The following is a 10000-nucleotide window of genomic DNA, read 5'->3' as shown; positions in this document are numbered from 1 at the left end:
GTCTGGTGGGTAAAGGGTGGAGATTTTTCCGATCTCCCAGGTCAGCTTATGTGCAGACCTGCTTGTGCCTGAACCCCCTTCGTGTGTATATGCAAGCAGAAGATCAAATACGCACGTTCAAGATCCTGTAATCCATGTCAGCGTTCGGTGGGTTATGGAAACAAGAACAAATCCGGCATGCACACCCCAAGAACGGAGTATGGCTGCCTACATGGCGGGGTTAAAACGGTCACACACGTAAAAGCCCACTCGTGTACATACGAGTGAACGTGGGAGTTGCAGTCCACGAACGAACGAAGAAGAAGAATGTTAGTGCTTTTCTGTGTTAAACATGCTCAGATGCGTTTATAATGCAAAAAAAAACAAAAAAACAGACGCTTAAATGCCGGAAAAACTAACATCCAAAACCCTGCACAGACTTTCAACCAAGCACAAAAGTCTGTTGAGACACGCGCAAATATCTCCGTACACAACATGACACTCATAATACATATCACACATCACAATACCAAAGTAATGCATATCATATTTCATTCATCACAATATTTAATATCAAAACCACAAATACTTAAATGTATCACAAAAACGTATAAAAAACAACAACAACAAACAAACAAACAAACAACAACAACAAAAAACCTGATACTTAAACCGGTAACATAATTATTATCACAATGCTGAAATAACCGACATCCGAAATCACAATATTTGGAGATCAATCATTCCGTTGGGTTGAACAGAGTTAGGGTATTTTTTAGGTAAATGACGAAGAATCGTGTTTGAATTGAGTGAATTATCGCCGTCGCCAAGCCCCTGCATCCCCATCGCCACAACTTCCTGTGACGTCCTTTCTTTTAAAAGTTTATATATATATATTTTTTTTTTTTTTTTTTTTCCAAATATTTTTCTTAAATGTTGATATGTATACCACCATCTCATTTGCCTTTGCCGTGTGAACAACGTCCTGTGACGTCCTTTTTGAAAAAAAAAAAGAAATGATTTATTATTTTTTCAAATATTTTTTCTTAAATGTTGATATGTATACCACCATCTCATTTTCGTCACATCAATGATTGTTTCTTCTTCTTCTCCTTCTTCCTCTTCTTCCTTGGTGGGCTGCAACTCCCACGTTCACTGGTATGTACACGAGTGGGCTTTTACGTGTATGACCGTTTTTACCCCGCCATGTAGGCAGCCATACTCCGTTTTCGGGGGTCATCGATGATGGTGAGTTAGGTACAGGTAAAGGAACAGCTGGATTATTTGAACAGATCTCACAGTGATCATATACTACTCCTACTACTACTCCTACTCCTACTACTACTAGTATTCAGTACTACTACTGCTACTACTACTGCTGCTGCTGCTGCTGCCTTTTCTACTGCTGCTCTAGTGATGTGAATTCACATAGCGACTGATCTCTAAATTGGATTCGAGGCGCCTTAGTAAAACGTGTGTATATAAAGACACGCACGCACGCACGCACGCACGCACGCACGCACACACACAGACACACGTAGACACACACATACACACACACACACACTTTTAATAATCGCAAGGGTCAAAACTCGACAAAACGCGTTGCTATGCGTTTGTGTGCATCTATCAATGTGCGCGCGCGTGCAGTGTATGCGTGCATTCACCGTAATCATGTACCTAGTGGTCAGCGCAAAACATATACATCTACGGTTCTATCAAGATATTCCTTTTTTTTTTTCTTTGGGGGGTTGGGGGGGGGGGGGGGTGGCTAGGAGTCCAAGCCAAAGAAAAGAAGGCTGGAGACAAGGAGAAAGCACATAGCCACATGTTCTCCATGTTGGTGGTGTCTTCAGTCCAGTCAGCTGATTGCTGCTGTAGAGAGCGGAACAGTGATGAACACAGGCACACACACACACACACACACACACACACACACACACACACACGGCTGGTGATATGAGCACAGAGCTTACACAGTTTACACACCGGCACACTGACGTGCACACCTCCCTCCCTTTACTCTGAAATCAAGATGTGATTACTAGTATAGCTTGACCCGGGAGCCAGTGACCCGTCAGACAGTATTTCAGGGACAGTCATACACACACAATCAGTCCAGTGCGCGTGACTTGCGTGCGCGCGCACATACACAAAGATACATGTGTATGCGTATACGCGCGTGTACTGTGCGCGTGCGTAGTGTATGCACTCTCACTCTGTGTGTGTGTGTGTGTGTGTGTGTGTGTGTGTCTCTCAATTTACACACACACACACACACACACACACACACACACACACACACACACACACATATATATATATGTGTGTGTGTGTGTGTGTGTGTGTGTGTGTGTGTGAAAAGGGAGAGAGAGAGAGACGCAGGAATGCACGAATGCATGCTCTCTTAGACACACAATTTATGCACGCATTCAGTGGAAATCCTCTGTCAATCGATTCTTGAAAACTCTTTTCCGAGTCAAAAACTAATCATGCGAAAGTCATCAACACTGAGTTATATCAATGCCCAACACACACACACCACACACACACACACACACACACGTCCACTGACATCACCACACACCACAAACCAAACCCCACCCGCCTCGAACTGAAAACAAGCATAGTAGTAATACACATAGTCACCTGCCACATGCGCCGCTAACCACACTCTCAGCTTCATAATCCGGCTGCTAGCGAAAGCAGATAGAGCCAACCAACTGGTAGAGAGTGGGAGGGGCGGAAGTCACCCACACTGAGAGAAGCCAACACTACACTTGTGAATGGAACAACCTCTCTATATATATAGCCTCGTAGTTTATATCTCCATCTGTCGGCCTGTTCCAACATTTACGCTACATCTGTCCTGTACTGCTGCTGCTGCTGCTGCCAGTGCGCTTGTAGAATGTCCGATGGACGCTTCACGCCGCGCACGCAGGAGGGGTGGGTGGGTGGGTGGGGGTCTGGGAGGGTGAGGTAGGTGGGTGGGTTAGACTGAGGGGGTAGGAGGACAGGGTTTGGGGTTGAAAGTGGGACGAGAAGGGATGGTGTGTGTGTGAGTGAGTGAGTGTGTGTGTGTGTGTAGTGTGTGTGTGTGTGTGTGTGTGTGTGTAGTGTGTGTGTGTATGTTTGTGTAGTGCGTGCGTGTGTGTGTGTGTGTGTGTGTGTGTGTGTGGCGAGAGAGAGAAAGAGAGAGAGATTGGGGAGGGGGAAACTTGAGAGAGATCTGTATGCCGTAAGGTGGTGAGTAAAAGTATGTGCACAAGTGTGTGTGTGTGTGTGTGTGTGTGTGTGTAGAGTGTGTGTGTGTGTGTGTGTGAGCGCGCGTGCATGTGTGTCTGCATACATGCGTAGTAACTGTGCGTGCGTGCGTGCGCGCGTGTATGAACGCTTGCCGTGTGTATGCACGTGTGTAAGTAGGTGAGAGAGAGAGAGAGAGAGAGAGAGAGAGAGAGGGGGGGAGAGAGGAACGCGGCCACGGACTGTATCAATGGAAGGGGCCGAGACACCAACAGAAAATGGCCAGGAACCAATGATTGTGCCAGCAGAGGCAGGCCCCCGCTTCCAGACACCCCATTGGCCGGGTGGGACGGCGTGGGTGGAGGATAAGGGTAGAAGGGAAGAGGGGGAGGGGGAGGGGGAGGGGGGTGGTGGAGTGGAGGGGGAGGGGAGGGTGGGGGATGGGGGGGGGGGGAGGGAGGGGAGATTTCGCCGCGGGTCCGCGATAGCCTCGCGGAAATCAATAAAAAAAAAAAGCCCAAGTTGGTGGGAGGGAAACTGTGATAACCGTGTCAAGCGTTTTTCATATTTCACGGTTTATCACCCAACCACCTTGATTTGATTTTATTCTCTCTGTCTCTGTCTCTGTCTCTCCGTCTCTCTCTCTCCTCTCTCTCTCTCTCCGTGTCTCTCTCTGTCTCTCTCTCTCTCTTCTCTCTCTTCTCTCTCGCTCCATCCCTCTCCCCCCCCCGCTCTCTCTTCGAAGACAGAGGACAGAGAGTGGAAGGTGAGGAGCTCTGGAAAGAAGAGGAAGGGTGGGGGTGGGGGTGGGGGTGGGGGTGAGAGACAGTGGGGGGATAGGGGGTGAGGGTGGGGGCTGGGGGGGGGGGGGGGGGGGGGGGGGGGGGGAGCACAGTGTTTTGAAACAACTCCCTAACCAATTCCGAAGAGTTACTCGAGTTTACTCCTTGTTCTATATTTATGCTCCGTCACCGTACATGTATTTAAAAAAAAAAAAAAAAAAAAAAATATATATATATATATATATTTCTTTCTTTTCGTGCTGACTTGCATGCGCATACGATCCCCATCACACCCCTTTCACTGACACACGCACACACACACACACACACACACACACACACACACACACACGTATCACGTGCGCACGCTCGTGCATCTACGGAGGACCCAGAGTCCATGTAGCATGAGCATGCTATATCATACTATATGATGTACACATCATTTTGCGTTGCTGCTGTTACTATGATGACATTGCTCATTTGACAGCCACTGCTTCTGTTTCATGCTGCTGCTATTGCCGTTTATATTTGCGTAAATACTTCTGATACTGCTAAAGTACAGCGACAACCCCTTAAACGTTATACAGTTTTAATGTTGCTGCTGCTGGTTTAAACAGTATTTTATTTGGAACATGATGTCACAATACAACAGACTGTATCGATGAACAGTACAACAAGAAAATCTTATATAAAGTCCTGTCCTGATACATGTACATACTGAATATGTGACGGATGTCATCATAACTAGAAGTCAAGACGTGATCATACATGAGTTGCTGCTGCTGCTGCTGTTGGTGCCGCAGCTACGAATAATGTCCACCACTGGTGCTACATGTGTAGCGGTGGTCTGGTGGTAATGCGCCCGACTAGGAAGTAAGTGTCCACGGGTTCGAGTCCGTCTTAGAGACGGGCGCAACAGCCGGATGGTTAAAGCGTTGGACTTTCAATCTGAGGGTCCCGGGATCGAATCACGGTGACGGCGCCTGGTGGGTAAAGGGTGGAGACTCTTACGATCTCCCAGGTCAACATATGTGCAGACCTGCCAGTGTCTGAACCCCCTTCGTGTGTATACGCAAGCAGAAGATCAAATACGCACGTTCAAGATCCTGTAATCCATGTCAGCGTTCGGTGGGTTATGGAAACAAGAACATACCCAACATGCACACCCCCGAAAGCGGAGTATGGCTGCCTACATGGCGGGTTAAAAACGGTCATACACGTACAAACCCACTCGCGAATATACGAATGAACGTGGGAGTTGCAGCCCACGAACGCAGAAGAAGAAGAAGTTGAAGAAGAAATGAGTCTTAGAGACGGGCCAAGAATTTTACTAACCCTTCCATTAGACCTTAAGTTGTTGTCTGGGTGCTAGTCTTTCGATAAACCGAGGTCCCGTGTGCAGCTTGCATTTTGTACACGTACCCACGGCGACAAAAGGTTAGTCCATAGCTAAAATTATGTTGAAAAATCCACATAAAACAAATCTTATGTGGCAAAAACAACAACACCAACACCAACAAAAAACAACAACAAAAAACAAGAAAACAACAACGGTACTCTGCACTGTACAATGTACTGTTCTGCTGCTATTGTTGTGACTGTACTGATACCTTCTATTACCCTGGTGGAATCACCACCCATCCCTCCCCCTCAAAGCAGACATGCGGGCATAATTACACACTACCCACACAAACAGACGTCAACTTATTCGTGTAGACACGCCTGTAAACAGCATTCCTGTCTTTGTCTGTCTCCTCATCGCCCACACATGGTGAGGTGCCCACTCAAGAAAGCACGAAAGAAGTTGTTTTTTTTTTCAAGCATTGGTGGTACTGATGAACTCATTTCTCCGAAAGGAGACACATGATATTTCACCGTTAACAAAGTGTATGTATCTGTGACAATTTTTTTTAGTTGTGCGGGTTCTGTTTGCTCTTCAATAGTTGAGGTACATCTCTCTCTCTCTCTCTCTCTCTCTCTCTCTCTCTCTCTGTCTCTCTCTCTGTGTCTCTCTCTGTGTCTCTCGCGACTGGGAAAAAAAAAGACACAGTATACCTCCCTGTCACATGGACTTTTTCAGCTAATGACAAAGTACCAAAGTTGTCGCTTATCCCTTTGTAGTTTATTCTGCTTCAGTTATGTTTTTTTTTTTTTTTTTCCTTTCCGTTTCATTTTTATCTGTTTTGCACCAGCTTTGTTCTGACTTGTACCTACTATGTCACTAGAGCTGTACAGCTAATGACTTTAAACATTTCAGTGTTCAGTGTTCAGTGTTCTCTCTCTCTCTCTCTGTGTCTGTCTCTTTAATTCGTTTTGTACATTATGTACTCGTCTGGAGTTGACCATTTGCCCCTTTCATTACATACGTTTGTTTTCCCTATAATGTTAACTATTATGGTCATGATCAATCAAAAGAAAAAATATTATATTTCATTGTCCTCATACTCTGCAGTAATGTCAGTCCACCGTCATCGTCTTACTTACATCCAATTGGGAATGGGTTTTGTGTATGTTGTACAATTGTTCATGAACAAACATTTGGCCGTCATGGTTATTTTTTTTTTCTTTTCGATATTGATCTAAGTTTCCCTTCGGTCAGAATCTGTCTTTGACAAATGTATACACACTGATATAGTAGAGAGCAGTATGTTACACTCTCTGCTGAATGTTGTTTAGAATTGCTAAAAAAAAAATTACATCTTCAAGGTTACCTTGCCCTGCAATCTGAATCCGAAATGCCTCCAAACCTTCTTCTTTTTTTCTCTCTTTTTTTTTTCCATCCTCGCAATCCACCCGGAATAAAATCAACGTCCCCACCCAGTTCATGGCGATCGTCTTCAAACATTTGATCATTCCACACTGACAGTAAGTCTGTTGAGCGTACTGTCTATTTTACGTATGTGAGTATCCTCATCAAACGGGGTTGTGACTTTTCTCCTTAAATGATTGTATCAGACCACATCCGTGGCTGTGTCCTATGGTATCACATCATGTCACATCCGTGCTGTGTCCTATGGTCATGACACATCCGTGCTGTGTCCTATGATATCACATCATGTCACATCCGTGGTGTGTCCTATGGTATCACATCATGTCACATCCGTGGTGTGTCCTATGGTATCACATCATGTCACATCCGTGCTGTGTCCTATGGTATCACATCATGTCACATCCGTGCTGTGTCCTATGGTATCAAGTCATGACACATCCGTGCTGTGTCCTATGGTATCAAGTCATGACACATCCGTGCTGTGTCCTATGGTATCAAGTCATGACACATCCGTGCTGTGTCCTATGGTATCAAGTCATGTCACATCCGTGCTGTGTCCTATGGTATCAAGTCATGACACATCCGTGCTGTGTCCTATGGTATCACATCATGACACATCCGTGCTGTGTCCTATGGTATCACATCATGTCACATCCGTGCTGTGTCCTATGGTATCACATCATGTCACATCCGTGCTGTGTCCTACGGTATCACATCATGACACATCCGTGCTGTGTCCTACGGTATCACATCATGACACATCCGTGCTGTGTCCTACGGTATCACATCATGACACATCCGTGCTGTGTCCTACGGTATCACATCATGACACATCCGTGCTGTGTCCTATGGTATCACATCATGTCACATCCGTGCTGTGTCCTATGGTATCACATCATGTCACGTGGTATCTTTGTTGCATATCCAATTAATTGTCTGTCTGGTGGCCAAAAGTTGACGGTGTGTGATAATGATGTTGACGACATAAGTCTGGTTTTTTTCTGTTTCGGAAACTGAGAGACATGGGGAGAGAGAGAGAAAAACAGATAGAGAGACACAAAGAGAGACAGAGACAGACAGAGAGAAAGATGGAGAGACGCAGAGAGAGAGAGAGAATAAAAAACCGAAACTAGAAAAGGGTTAAGAAAGGATGGCGAGGAAAGAAAGGGGCGAAGATAGAGGCAAAGAAGTAGCCAACATTTCACTATAAAAGAAATCAATAAAGAATTAAAAGATACAACATGAAATAAAATTAAAAAAAAAAAGACATTATACCCTTTATATATTTTCTTACGCAGAAGAATTTGCCGTATACAACAATTACTTTAGTAATTTGGGGGGTTTTTTTCATAAAAATATTAAAAGGTGTAAATGTCAAAGTATACCTAAGTGACAAACTAACAAAAATCGTAGAATAGGTCAATGGACAGCCATACAAATTAATACAATAAATACTCGTAAGCACAGGTAAAGTACAAGTCTAAACAGATTTTTTGTTCAGATAAAACAGTGATTTCTACCGAATTTTTACACCATAATTGAAATGAATGCATTGAACGGGAATAGCAAACATCAACACTGAAATACGTAGCAACAGAAACCGATTGACAAATAGACAACGCGAAGAAAGAAAAACAAATAAAAAAAACAACAACAAAAAAACAACGCTTGTTACTTTTTCCTAAAACAAATGAAATAAGCTAAACCGAAAAAGGGTTGTGGGGGAAAAAAAAAAGTCTTTTCGTCGATATTTCTAATTTCATGGAACGCAATATTTTATACCAGTTACCACAAGGAGAGGGCTAAAGACAAACCGAATTATCGCGATTTTTTTTTTTATGACTTTCTTCACGATAATAAAAGAAAAAGAAAAAAAAAAGACATTTTAAATTATTAAAAAAATCACATAGAACATTTTTTTTTTTTTTTTTTTATACTTACGGGTACACAGCTGCAGATGACAGAAGGAAAAAACACACGAAGACACCAACTGGTCAAAGGTCTGTAAGATCGAACAGTTCTATCTCTCACTCTCTCTCTCTGGCAGAACTAAAGGCTCAAAGACGCCAGCCACCCCCCTGCAACTGGTTAGAAAGCAAGCAGAGCAGATCGTTGTGGTGACAGAGGGAAAGGGAGGGTGCTGTGGTGCTAATCAGGTGACGACGACGACGACGACGACTCCGACTCCCGTGAGCACCTCTTCCAAGTCCCCCACCCTGTCGGCAGTTAAATACCTGCGCGTGCGCGTGCGTGAGGCGAGAAATCGCTAAGGTTGCTGCCCACCGTGCCACCCCCTCCTTTTGTCACTTGCAACCACTTTTCTGTCACCTCCTCATCACCATACCGCCGCTCGTCGACCTGTTGCGTGGCTTTGTTTCGTTTCGTTTCGCGTACTCCGCGCTCTGAACTCTTGTTGGGGGGGGAGGGTCCAGATGGGTGCGCTTGATAAGCATCTTAGCGGATTGTGATGAAGCGTGTGGCGTCTTTTCGCCGGAGAGACAGAGACAGAGAGAGAGAGAGAGAGAGAGAGACAGAGAGAGAGAGCATCGCTTTCGTCTTTTCGGTTCTTTTCTTGCGTGGCTCTTTTTGTTCTTTTTTTCTTTTGCTGTTTCTTTTCCTTTCTTTCTTTCTTACTCTCACATTCTTTCCTTCCGGATTTCTTTTTTTTCTGTCTCTCTTTCTGGCTCTCTTTCTTTCTTTCCTTCTTTTTCCTCCTTCTACAGTCCACATTAATCACAACTGTATTAGAACATACACACATAAATTAAGCGTTAAAGCCTGATGAGAATAGCATCATATTCACAGTGCTCCATTATTACAGACAGGGTAAACCATGAAGACCAAATAGTGATAGTTTGAATTCTCTCTGGGGGAACCCTCATCGATGGTGAAGAATATCATATAAAAGAGGCATAAAAATGGAGAGAACGTCACCGATTGAGATATATATATATATATGTATATATATATATATATATAGAGAGAGAGAGAGAGAGAGAGAGAGAGAGAGAGAGAAACAGACAGACAGACAGACAGACAGACAGATAGACAAATACACAGAAGATAGAGAAAAGAACACTTGAGGACTCACCCCAGACAGACAGACAGGAAAAGAGAGAAAGATACAGACAGTGAGTGGAGAGTGAGAGAGGGAAGAAGAAGAAGAAGAAGAAGAAGAGAGGGATAGAGAGAGGGAGAGCGAGAGAGAGAGAGAGAGAGAGAGAGA

General features: G+C 44.4%; 1 protein-coding gene across 3 annotated transcripts in view; it reads right to left on the bottom strand.

Annotated features, from left to right (window-relative positions):
• Positions 1–10000, bottom strand: part of LOC143283387 (PR domain zinc finger protein 1-like) — a 59223-nt gene that overhangs the window by 26800 nt on the left and 22423 nt on the right. The window contains exon 1 of one of the 3 annotated variants that reach the window (XM_076589599.1): positions 8716–8956. The exons of the other annotated variants lie outside the window; for them this stretch is intronic. The gene's annotated coding sequence lies outside the window, so the exon portion shown is untranslated. Of the gene's footprint in view, positions 1–8715; positions 8957–10000 lie in introns of those variants that run through there. 3 annotated transcript variants of the gene reach the window in all.

This window comes from Babylonia areolata, chromosome 6 (genome assembly GCF_041734735.1).
Source record: "Babylonia areolata isolate BAREFJ2019XMU chromosome 6, ASM4173473v1, whole genome shotgun sequence".
Taxonomy (NCBI): Eukaryota; Metazoa; Mollusca; class Gastropoda; order Neogastropoda; family Buccinidae; genus Babylonia; species Babylonia areolata.
This window is presented reverse-complemented; position numbering and strand designations above follow the sequence as displayed.